Source organism: Schistocerca nitens, chromosome 2 (assembly GCF_023898315.1).
Source record: "Schistocerca nitens isolate TAMUIC-IGC-003100 chromosome 2, iqSchNite1.1, whole genome shotgun sequence".
Taxonomy (NCBI): domain Eukaryota; kingdom Metazoa; phylum Arthropoda; class Insecta; order Orthoptera; family Acrididae; genus Schistocerca; species Schistocerca nitens.
This window is the reverse complement of record NC_064615.1, coordinates 461310247-461323330: the sequence shown is the minus strand read 5'-3', so window position 1 is coordinate 461323330 and position 13084 is coordinate 461310247. Positions and strand designations below refer to the sequence as shown.

General features: G+C 43.6%; 1 long non-coding RNA gene across 1 annotated transcript in view; it reads left to right on the top strand.

Annotated features, from left to right (window-relative positions):
- The window catches only part of LOC126236352 (uncharacterized), a 294770-nt gene extending 281789 nt beyond the window's left edge, over positions 1-12981 (top strand). The window contains exon 4 of the long non-coding RNA XR_007544900.1: positions 12869-12981. This is a non-coding gene — a long non-coding RNA (uncharacterized LOC126236352). The remainder of the gene's footprint in view (positions 1-12868) is intronic.
- Positions 12982-13084: the final 103 nt, after the last annotated feature.

Below are 13084 nucleotides of genomic sequence, written 5' to 3'. Positions count from 1 at the left end.
TTCTGCTATTTACTCAGCGTGCAGTTTGAACAACCCTGTCTCACACACCTTTCAGCCACTGCCTTCCTTCCACGTCTTTCGACTCTTTAAATACATTCTGGTGTCTCTACAAGAAGTGAATAACCTTTCGCTCTCTGTGTTTTATCCCTACTACCTTCAAGATTTTGGAGAGTATATTCCAGTAAATATCATCAAAAGTTTATCTGAATTTAGAAATTCTCTAAACTTAGGTCTGCCTTCCTATAACATTTTTATAACTGTAAGATATGTAGTCGATAATATTGGATTACGTGTTCCTAATTTCTTCAGAACACAAACTGATCTTCACCGATGTTGCCTTCCACAAGCTTTTCCATTCTTCTGTAATCAAATAAAAAACGTCTTTGAATCCACTCCGTTACAAGAGATATCAAACATAATAGTCTACAATAGCCAACCAAAATTGTGAGGAATGGAGAATGTCTAAGCTGTCTAATATATGTCTTGTCTCGGCTTTTGAGTTTCTACTTGTATCTAACAGTTGCCACCAGTACTATGTTTCTCATTTCGCATATAGACGAATAATGAGTTGTCATTGAGCTGTGAGTGAATTCACCCACTTGTAGTCACACATTAGCTGGTTTCTTCTGTGTCCTTCTCCATCCATTATATTCCAACACACTGAAATTTTACTGGGATAGTGAAGAAAAGTCTGGCGTGAGTACACTCTCAAATATCGAAAATAACGTTTGTGATAAATGACACAGTCGTATTTGAATACAGACTGCTCGGTCCACAGTTACTATTTCCTTATACAGTCTATACATGAACTAATTATACTTTCACACAGCAGTCAGGTAACGAAGATTCATATTTTGCAATCCTCCTAATAGCCTCTAGTACCTCTGTACAGTACGTAAGAAGTGTAGTCCCTGGTCTGACGCATTTCATTGCTTGCAACGCCTAGATTTTCGTAAGATACCAAGAGATGGTCGGTGTGTATTCAGCCTTTCGTCGAAAGAGGCCGTGACTTTCCTCGTTTCTCGCTACACATTTCAAACTTTTCCTAGATGATCACACCTCAATTTCTGTTACGCAACCGTTTTATTAACCGCAGAGATTCTCTCCTGCCATAGAAACGTTGGAAGAACAGTCTGTGGTACAACAAGAGGTTTACCACACGCTCCCGACTCACAAATTAAATCCTAGTACTAACAAGATCACATTCTCGTTTGATGGAGAGATATTCTGTTGAATGGACTGCTTTACAAGCAGTACTTGAGCTAAATATGTTCCAATCAACAAACACAACGAACAATTTCTGTTGATTTTGGAGTATTTATGTACTTCTACCCAACCTCTCATCGGTGCTACACTTCTCGTTCAACCACACGTGTCAGTAATTACACGAGCACATCACCAACGGTCAAGCGCGTTGCCGTAAAATATCTTTCCCCAGCCTCGTAACGACACTATCACTTGATTCCAAAGATATAAAATACAGGCCATACACAACTGACAGCGAAGAATAATTGGTGTTATTGACGCTGTAGTGTGACAGATTCCTTTTTGTAGCGATATGGGAACTTGCGTTGTTATGAATCAGCAGTACTCGTAGTCGAGCTTATCATGGACGTTTCGCCTTAATTGCACGCCGTAATTTCTCCAGCGTTGCGCAGTACCATTCTCCTGTGATGGAGATACCGGGTTCCTTGAAATCAATAAGTAATGGTCTTCGGTAATCAAAGAACAGGGTGAGCGTCGCACTTTCCAGCGGATATCTGGCTCTTGAACTTCTTGGGACGAGGGGACGATGGATGACACACATGCTGCCCCATACATACTCTTCATTCTCCGATGGATGTCTACCGGCGTTTGTCTTTCAGCAGCCAGGAAAACAGTAACAGCTCGTTGGTCCTATTGGGACGCATTTGGCAGTAACGTCGCCACTGTCGGAGTTTCAGCATTTACCGTATGCACGTCGGAAAGACACGAATACCACATACCCTTGCCTACGTGTCGCTGGCTGTATACCCACGTCCGAGTCGCACTACACTGCATATAAGCTGCAGCAACGATCTCAATCGGAAACTTTTTGATCGCCCCCTTATAGGAAAGAACTTTACAGCAAATACAGTATTTTAGATACTAGAAACGTCAAATTGGCTGTGATAAAAATACTTAGTAAGAACAGTTTTTAATATAGGAGTGTATATGGTACAATCCATCACAAGTTATGAGATAATACTGAAAAGTTTCTTCAAATAATGGTTCCTCCCTGCTTTCCTATGATAGCGAAAACTGAGTCTCGACGAAAAGAACGTAAGGCTAAGTTTCGACAGCCGAAATAACATTTCTCTCAAGAAAAATTTCAGTCAACTGATGTTGGTATTGCAACTTTTGGTTGTCAGCATATAAAGGGTGTCCGACAAAAAATGCAACTATTAAAATTCCCGCCATTTCTGTTCAAATAAGTTGGTAAAACCGAAAGTTGTAGGATTTCCTTTTATTTTCTTTGTGGTTAATAACGGAGCGCTGCACGACCTACCTGAATTTGTCATCTTAAAAACTTATTACAAACGTGGTGAATATTGTGCAGAGACTGTTCACAAACTCCGTTGAATATTTGGTCAACGTGATGTGCTAGAATAAGCCGACTGTGATGAAATTGATGGCAAAATTTGAGAAAACCAGTTCGGTTGTTCACATCAAAACCTCCTCGCATCGTCGTTTAGGAAAAAATCGCTATCTTCAGCAATAACGTTCCTGTAAGTCCGGCGAAATCTACTCGCCGACGTTCACAACAATTGGATATTTGCACAACCGGCATCCAGCGAATTCTGGAAGATGATCTGCACGTTTGGGACTGTAAAACCCAACTGGCAAGAACCGAAGCCAAACGACACGAAAAGCGCCGAGCCTTCTTCTATTGGGTGCTTGCGATACGAAGAATGGACAACATTTTCTCCAAGTAAATGATGTTCACTGATAAGGTGCACTTCCTGTTGAATGGCTTCACGAACAACCAAAATTGTTCGAATTGGCACATACAGAACCCTCGAGTGTTATAGAAAAGCCATTAGATCCATATCGAGTGACTGGGCTCAGATCGTAATGGTGACGTACTTCTTGGGAGATGGCATCGGAAATGACACACACTGATAAGCCAAATCATTATGGCCCTGCCTATGGCGAAGTTGGACATCGCCTGGTGGCGTTGACGGCACGTGACGCGGTTACAAAAGTGTGTAAGCGGAGCAGACACGGACAGGGGAAGATATGGGCCGCAAATGGGGAAACCCATTGAGCTAAGCGATTTTCACCAAGGGCAGATTATTATTACGCGGGACCTGTGAAGGCCAGTATCTCGAAAACGGCAAAGCTATTCGAATTTTGACGTGCTACTGTCGTGAGCGCTACGGAAAGTGGCAGGAGGGCAGCGAAACTACCACTACGCGCTAAATGGGTGGACGTTCACGGCTCTTCACAGAACGTGGGTTCAAAATGGTTCAAATGGCTCTATCTGAGGTCATCAGTCCCCTAGAATTTAGAACTACTTAAACCTAACTAACCTAAGGACATCACACACATCCATGCCCGAGGCAGGATTCGAACCTGCGACCGTAGCGGTCGCGCGGTTCCGGGTTGTAGCGCCTAGAACCGCTCGGCCACACGGGCCGGCCAGAACGTGGGGTTCGGATGCTTGTCTGCTGTGTAAAATAGGATAGATGGAGATCTGTAGTATCTCTGTCGAAAGAGCACAGTGCTGGTGTTCACACAAGCGTTTCGGAGCACACCGTTCATCGTACATTGTTGAACGCGGAGCTCCGCAGCAGACCACCCCTACGTGTTCATATGTCGACCCAACGACGTCGTCAGTTACGGTTGTAGTGGGCACGGTTCCATCGCGATTCGACCGCTGATTAATGGAAACGTGTCGGCTCTTCGGGTGATTCACATTTTTGCTACACTAGGTCTGTGGTCGTCTCCACAAACGTCGTCGTCGAGGGGAAAGGCGGCTCGAATCGTGCAGCGCGCCACTGACGCAGGCTGGTGGGAGCAGTGTTATGCTATGGGAGACCTCTTCCTGTGCTTACACCGGACCCGAGGTAATAGTCGAAGACACACTGACTGCTGCGAACCACTTGCGTCCCTTCACGCTCGATGTCTTCCCCTACTGCTATGTCGTCTTTCAGCAGCATAATTGTCCGTGTCTCGGAGCCAGGACGTGTTGCAGTGGTTAGAGGAACATATAGGGATCTCACGGTGATGTCTTGGCGATCACGTGATGTAAATCCTGTGGAACCCACATGGGTCGCTATCGGGCGCCATCATCGCGTACACAAATCAGCGGCCCGTTATTTACCGAATTACAAATGGTTCAAATGGCTCTGAGCACTATGGGACTCAACTGCTGAGGTCATTAGTCCCCTAGAACTTAGAACTAGTTAAACCTAACTATCCTAAGGACATCACAAACATCCATGCCCGAGGCAGGATTCGAACCTGCGACCGTAGCGGTCTTGCGGTTCCAGACTGCAGCGCCTTTAACCGCACGGCCACTTCGGCCGGCACCGAATTACATCACCTGTACGTAGACATCTAATGCTATACACCTCCACAAAACTACCAACAAACTGTCTGACCCTGATACGCAGAATGACTGATGTATTTAGATCCAAAGGCGGACAAACAAGCTATTAAGTTGATGGTCGTAAAGTTGTGGCTCATCAGCGCAGACTGGTAACGAGAGAGATGTCTTGGTCGCGTGATTTCTCGCAAAGGTTGAGTGAATTAGCTACCCAACTCATCTGATCTGACACCATGTGATTGATTTCCTCGTAAGTACCCCGACGTACCAGACCTCAACGCCGAGATTGAGTGTGTAATTTCAAAATTGGAAGTGCAAGTATGCCCAAATGTTACGGAAAATTTCATCGAGAGAATTAGTGTGTGTCTGCAGAGTCGAGAACGGCATTTGAGCAATATCACATTTCATACATCACTGCAATAACATGTCAGTTACTTAATTTCGTCAGTAAATTTCTACATTATTATGCACTCGTAAGTTACTTCCTTCATGGGACATCCTCTACTAAGACAAGAAATGCAAGACATGACAAATTAGCTTTATACTATAAACCGACTGGTAGGCAGCATAGGAAAGTCTAAAGTGAGAGGAGAGTTTAGGATGATAGAACAGACCAAAAGTTTAATCCGTGATTCTTGGGGAAGAATTTCTGCTTAGCCATTCATTATTCTATGTAATTTTATGGACATTAACACTTGGCAACTGGTACTAATACATTCCAGAATTCTGCTCTTCCCCTTTCTGCTCTCCCCTTAAGTCTTGTCACTGTTACGGCAAATAATGAGCTCGTACGGAAGTGCTCCGATAAATATTCAGCAGCTCACAAATTCTTCCTATGCGCTTCTATTTTAGTCTTGCGACGTATGGACACTTACTGCAGTCTACACTGGCTTAACAGAAATCCTAGTTCGTTCAGAAAAGTAGTTGTGTCGGTCTTATGCCTACACTTCGTACGCCAAAGTTCTCAATCCTATTACTATCTTTACGCTGTGAGTGCAAACAGCTGCTAGCGGGAGCAATAATGTGTCTGAAATCTTATGGGACTTAACTGCTAAGGTCATCAGTCCCTAAGCTTACACACTACTTAACCAAAATTATCCTAAGGACAAACACACGCACCCATGCCCGAGGGAGGATTCGAACTTCCGCGGAAGCAATAGTCAAGATTGTGGCGTTGTCACAGAGACTTACTCAAAATAGCGTTACACGAAGCAACCGCACTAAGGCGACTTTTTAATGTAAGCTTTCATTGATGTTCTTTCATCGTACCGATTATATATATATATATATATATATATATATATATATATATATATATATATATATATATATATATTACCTATGGTTCCCTTATACTGCGAAGATTCACAACAGTAAGTGCATGTGGGAGAGGCTCCAGGGGAAGCTGCGGTAAGCGAGGGCTGTCACTAATAACGAAATGCTAATGGCTGCTGTGAAGTCTCTTCTTATTGAGTTCTGGGAACTGCATTTCCTTATAGCCCTATAGGCCTATGTTGTGATATTTTGGTTGTTTCCGAGAGAAATTTTATTTATTCTCTCTGCTATTACTGAGAAACAAAATATTGTCGCTTCTGTTACGTAGAGGCCACCGTATGGAGCGTCGCGAGAGCACCCTTTAACATTACTTGTCATTTTGTCATTTCCCTCCCTCCCCCCATGTCCCATTCGCAAACAGAGCGAGGGAAAAACGACTGTATGTACGTCTCCATATGAGTCCTAATTTCTCGTATCTTAACTTTGTGGTCCATACGCGCCATGTATGTTGGCGGCAGTAGTATCGTTCAGCAGTCAGCTTTAAGTGCCGGTTCTCTAAACTTTCTCAAAAGTCTTCCTCGAAAAGAATGTCTCCTTCCCTCCAGGGATTCCCATTTGAGTTCCCGAAGCATATCCGTAGCACCTACGTGTTGTTCGAACCTATCATTAACAAATCAAGCAGCCGCCCTCTGAATTGCTTCCATGTCGTCCATCAATCCGACGTCGTTCGGATCTCAATACTCTAACAGCACTCAAGAGTAGGGCGCCCCAGCGTCCTATATGCAGTCTCCTTTACAGGTGAACCATTCTTTCCTCAAGTTTTCCCAATAAACCGAAGTCAACCATTTGCCTACCCTACCACAGTTGTCACACGCTCGTTCCACCTCACATCGCTTTGCAACATTACGCCCAGATATTTATACGATTAGATTGTGTCAAGTAGGATACTAGTAATACTGTATCCGAACATTATAGGTTTGTTCTTCCTACCCATCCTCGTTAACTAACATTTTTCCACATTTATTGCTAACTGCCATTCATCATACCAACTAGAATTTTTGTGTAAGTCATTTTGTATCTTCCTACAATAACTCAGCTTCGACACCTTACTGTAAACAACGGCAGCATCAGCGAACAATCGCAGATTGCTGCCCCCCCCCCCCCCCTCCACTGTCCGCCAAATCATTTATGTAAATAGAGAACAACAGTGGTCCTACAATACTTCCCTGGGGCTCTCCTGACGATACCTTTGTCTCTGCTGAACACTCGCCGTGGCGGACAATATACTGGGTTCTACTATTTAACAAGTCCTCGAGCCATTCACATGTCTGTGAACTTATTCCGTAAGCTCGTACCTTCGCTAACAGCTACTCCTAATTCGTTTCGTTTCTGATAAACAGTTAAAATTCTTGTTGTGATAACCATTTCGATTTACTCACGATACACATACTCTAGGACAAATAAACAAAGCTATGCACCACGAAGGAATTATCCGAATGGGACAGAAATCGGTAGATGATATGTATATATACAGAAAAACAGTAAACGAGTTATTCGGCTTGGCATTGGTCTATAGTGTTGCTGGATGTCCTAAGGGGTATCGTTCCAAATTCCCTGGCGCGTTACGTCGTCAAAATCCCGAGATGGTTGGAGGACCCTGTCCACAATATTCGAAACGTTTTCAATTGCAGAGAGATTCGGCAATGGTGCTGGTCAAGGTAGAGTTTAGCACGAAGACAAGCAGTAGAAACTCTCGCCGTGTACAGGCGGACATTAACATGCTGAAATGTAAGCCCAGGATAAATTGTCATGAAGGGAAGCAAAACGGGGCGTAGAATATCGTCGAAGTACTGCTGTGCTGTGAGGGTGCCGCGGATTACAACCAAAGGGGTCCTGCTGTGAAAAGAAACGGCACCTCAGACCAACACTCCCGGTTGTCGGGCCGCTTGGAGTGCGACTATCAGGTTGGTATCCCAGCGGTATCTGGGACGTCGTCAATCGCACCTGAACTGGTCGTCAGGGCTCAGCTCGAAGTGGGACTCATCAGTGAAAACAATTATAGTCGATGACATTCTAGGCCGAAGACGTGTCTGGAGAGACCGTGGACAGCGATGGGATACCAACCTGTCACCTGCCATATGGCCCGAAAAATAGTACTGTTGGTCTGGGGTGCCATTTGAATTCATAGCAGGACCCTTCGGTTGTCATCCACAGCACCGTTTCGTGGGAAGCCATGCTGGGCCTACCTCGGCCAGCTAGGTTGCCGGATCTGTCCCTAATTGAGAATTTTGGAGCATTAAGGGCAGGGCCCTCCAACCATCTTGGGACATTGACGATCTGACCCCCCAGTTGTACAGAATCTGGCACGATACCCCTCAGGAGACATCTTTGTCAATCAATGTCAAGACGAATAACTGCTTGCATAAGGGCCAGAGGTGGACCAATGCGTTACTGATTTGCTCGGTTTGTGAAGCTCTTTCTCTTGAATAAGTCTGATTTTTTTCTGAAAACTGTATTCATTTGTACAACACATCTACCGAATTCCGTCCCATTCGGATAATTTCTTTGTGGAGCGTCCTTTCTTGTCTTTGTGTGTACATACAGCATATATTCGTAACTGCGTATTGCAGTCTCCACTTAAGACAACTAAAGAGTATTTTTCGGTACTAGCTTAGATGTACTGTGAGCCGCACTGTAGCTGTACGGCTTTCTTACGTTGTTCGTTTCGTGTTGCTTCCTATAAACAGTTTATGTTCTTCTTGGGTGTTAACCGTTTTGAGTAACTCTTGATACACACAAGTACATATACACAAAACTACGTGTTGCACACTCGACCCGATCTATTAATGTAAAGTGTATTTTACGATACTAGCTACGACTTACTTCCGATAAACATTTGATGTGATTTTACTGCGTGCGTGATGCCTTTTAGAGCCGTAGAACATGTTTATACGATACTTGAATCGTTTTCTTTACCAGATATGTGTGATTGCTCATAATAGTAGTAATTCGAAATAGTTTTTCCAGTTTAGTAAATTCTGCTAATCAGAACCGACTGTGTTGTTTATGTTTCAGAATATCGCCAATGATATGATGCTTGTTGTGTACATTGTCGCGATTTCAATACGTCACTGGTCGAAACTGAAGACGAGTATCGCAGTTTTCTTTACATCCGTGGGAATTACAAAACTGGATCTGTCAAGTTACAGCTTCGATGACACCATTTCTTCTATTCTGTCAGTTGTATGTGGCCACTATTTTGTATCCTTGTTAGCAAGTGATAGTGGCGTTACTTAGACTGCGGAAAGATATGTTACGTCAACGTGCCTGACAGTTACGCCAATTCAAGTGGAAGACACTCGAGCGCCTGCCCTATGTAAACGATTTGGTTGTCTTAGTTTTTGTTTACAGGTCCCAAGTTCCAACGATTATGTAACTGACTTATTGAATAGTGAACTCTGGCTGCTGACGAAGTACTCACGTTGAATATGAAATTGTAACATGCGGGCTAGACCTTGATATGACTCACGCGTGTTACTCTGGAGTACGGGGTGTGTGTGTGTGTGTGTGTGGCGGAGGGGGGAGGGGGTGGGGCGAACAATACGAAATGAGGTCGTCAGAGTCATGTTGACAGAGACTCACTTCTAAGTGGCGACCAGCACTCATTATTTAAATGCGTTCAGACACACGCCAAGGCTAAAAGTGTCTGAATATCTCGCTTGTATAATAACCTCTTCCTCTATGATTTCCTTATGGTCTTTTGGTCCTTTATCATTTTATCAAATATTTTAGTGTCCAGCATATAATGACATGGAAAAACAACACTACAGTTCTCCCACTCTATAACGTTTCCATAATTATTAAACTTATAGATAGAATAACTAATTAGATGGCATTAGGTCGACTTGGAAAAAAATTGTGACACAACTTGACTAAAAGAAAGAATCTATTGATAGGGCACATTCTAAGGTATCAAAAATTCGTCAAGAATTTTAGAGGGAGACTACGGCTTGGCTACAACAAGCAGCTTCCGATGGCTGTAGGTTGCAGAAGTTAAACATTGATGAGACTTGCATAAGATAGGTTCGAATGGAGAGGTGCTTCATTCCTGTTTTCAGGCTGAAAACCGAAAAAACGACATGAAACGTAATCCAATATTTTTCTGTTGCTATTTTGTAATACATTTACCGACAATTACCTGCGTTGCTTATATCTGTGTTTTCTGTTACTGAATTTGGTAGCCTTCTTGAGATCAGTGTTGTAATTTAAGTCCTGTTTGTGGTCTTCGTCTGTTCTACCTTTTTGGTTTAAGCGGTTATTGTTACTTTAATCTATTTTAACCATAATCGTCTCTACTACATGTAAGTGCGGCAGGCCCATTATTGTTGACTAGTTCAAATGGTTCAAATGGCTCTGAGCCCTATGGGACTTAACATCTGAGGTCATCAGTCCCCTAGAACTTAGAACTACTGAAACCTAACTAACCTAAGGACATCACACACATCCATGCCCGAGGCAGGATTCGAACCTGCGACCGTAGCAGTCGCGCTGTTCCGGACTGAAGCGCCTAGAACCGCTCGGCCACCGCGGCCGGCTGTTCACTAGTTGATAATGCTGGAGCCATATGAGCTTTTTGCAGACAATGCTGTTGTGTATAGGAATTCTGCAACGCCTGAAGACTGTAGATAAATGCAGGAACATCAGCATAGCAGAGCGTTGGCGTAAATAAACGTAATATATTGCCCGATGAATCGGTGAAGACATCCATTACTGTTCGATTTCGCTGCTGGTGAAAAACACTGGAAACAGTAAAAACCGTGAAATATCTATCAGTAACCGTCCGGGGCATTCTAAAGTGTAATGACCACGTACAACTAATTTTAAGAGAGGCAGATGCTAGGCTGAGATTCATTGGAAGATTCATCCAAGGAAGAAGAGCGTCACAAAACTCTACTACCTATTTCTGAGTGCTTTGTTGTCAATATGACACGGGAATGATCCAATCCGACATCCTGAAATTGTTCACGCAGTTTGAGTACCTGTATGCATGTGTGCCCGCATGGTACCACTACTGGTCGACCTCGAAGCCAACGACTTATTGCATCAATAACCTCCACATCATCCACGTGCTGCTTCCGGCGGATTACAGGCTTCATTGGGCCAAATAGATGGACTTTGGTGCTCTTTCTGGTTTTCTGGTTTTCTGTTAGGCTTGCTCTTTCTGGTTTTCTGTCCGACAGCGGGGAACCCAGTGAGCGCAAATCTCTGAGCACTCCAAATAGGGGACGAGTGTGTCAGCAGTACCAAAACAGAACTCCAGTTGTGCAGCGAGGTGTTTGTTTCTGACCTGTCGATAAAGTCGAATAAGAGTGTCCGCACGTTCCAGCATTGCACGAGTGACAGCCCTGTGAGGACGGTCGGCACACGGGAGAACTGACAGGTTTGCTCGACCCTGCGCTGATGCGAGACGCCTGCCCTACGACTCACCGTGCTTTTGTTCACTGCCATGTTTCCGCAGACATCTACGATAACCTGGTTTCCCGCCAAAAGAAAGTCAATGACAGCTCTGCTTGGAAAGCACCTCCGTAACAGACGCCGTTTTGAGGACTACTTATAGCACCGCCACCTATCGGAACTTCAGGAAAGTATAAGGCTGAAGGGGGAATATTACACGATGTTCCACAACAAATGCCGAATTATTTTAACCGAAAGAAAACTGCGTTGTACCACTTACTGAAAGCCCATCACAGAAAAACTAGCAGCTTATCACGCTGGAACCCTATGTAACACCTACAACGCCTCTCGGTGTTAATAAACCAAAATAGCACCCAAATTAGCTCCCATGCCCTCGAAATATAAATTCAGAAAACGTCCCAAGCCCCTCCACAAGTAGTAATTTACGAAATAGAAATAAGAGACAAATAGAGGGAAATCTATAGTAGAAAAATAATAGAAAAAGAAAAGAATTTTAATCGTAAATTTTGGAAGAATGGGAGGGGGGGAAAACGATAGAAATGGTTAAGCTATTAGTTATTCTTATATATGAGAAAATCAATATTGTAGTCACAGAACGTTAGTCTTGAACGCCAAAGATAGCTTTTACTAAACTATAAATACACATACAATGTAATTATGATACTCCAGTCTCTCTCCTCTAGTCTGTTCGAAGTCAATTAGGACGTACAGCTTTAGGAAGCAACAATAGGAGCTTTATTAAACCAGGGCGCAAGAATAAATCGCGACGAGATTGTTTTTTGGGAAGCATTAATTTCAGATCAGAATTAGAACTTTTGTCATATTAGAGGAACGGGGAGGTGATCAGTAATCTCCCTGACTTTAACGTCACGTCGTGTGAAGATTTAAATATTTTACGGAATTAACGATTTTTGGACAGATTCGGACTTTGCATTGTGATAGTGGAAAAGCTTTACTTCCAGCGACTAGTAATCATAGTTCCTGACAGTTTATGGATATCAAACGGGAACAATCTTTTTATCGAAAGTGACAGAACATTGTTCAGTATCTCTGATATTGACGGGATTCCAGATTAGATACTTATTGAAAGATCCCCTTTGAATGCGATGGTGTGAATGAACTGATTTATTAATAATTATTGTTAAATAAAATAACATGTTAATTTGAAACTGACTATTCGTCTTGAACTTTACTTCGATTTAGGTTCATAAATAATTAGGTTACGTGATTTTCACCAAGAATAAATTGCAGACTAGTAACTGAAACAAGTGAACGAGAATCTATTGAAAACACTAGTATTAATTTACTTCGGATTTTTTCCTTGAATACTGGGAAGACAATACGTGTAGTGACTCACTGGGGTTAATTTAAGAACTAGCCGGGATAAAACAAAACCCCTCAATACCAGTCAATGTATAGGTAAATTAACATTCCTACTTTCATGCAAGACACGGAAGTCGGGATGGAAAAAAGGGTCGCTACACCTAATCATCACCATCGTAGCCGTGTCGGTGTTTTTTTTATATATATTATTTTTTCTTTGCGCAGGGGAAGAATGCGGGGCGATGGTAGCCAGGCGGCGGCTAGTCGCCGCGCTGCTGCTGGCGCTGCTGGCGGTGTGCGCGATGGGAGAGGAGAGCATCCGCGGGCCCAACTGCTCCTGCAGCGCTGAGGACGCGCGCCTGAGCGGCGTGCCGGGCGGCGGCTCCGTGCGCTGCTGGGGCTACCTGTGCAGCGGCCAGCTGCTGGCCGACGCGGCGGCGG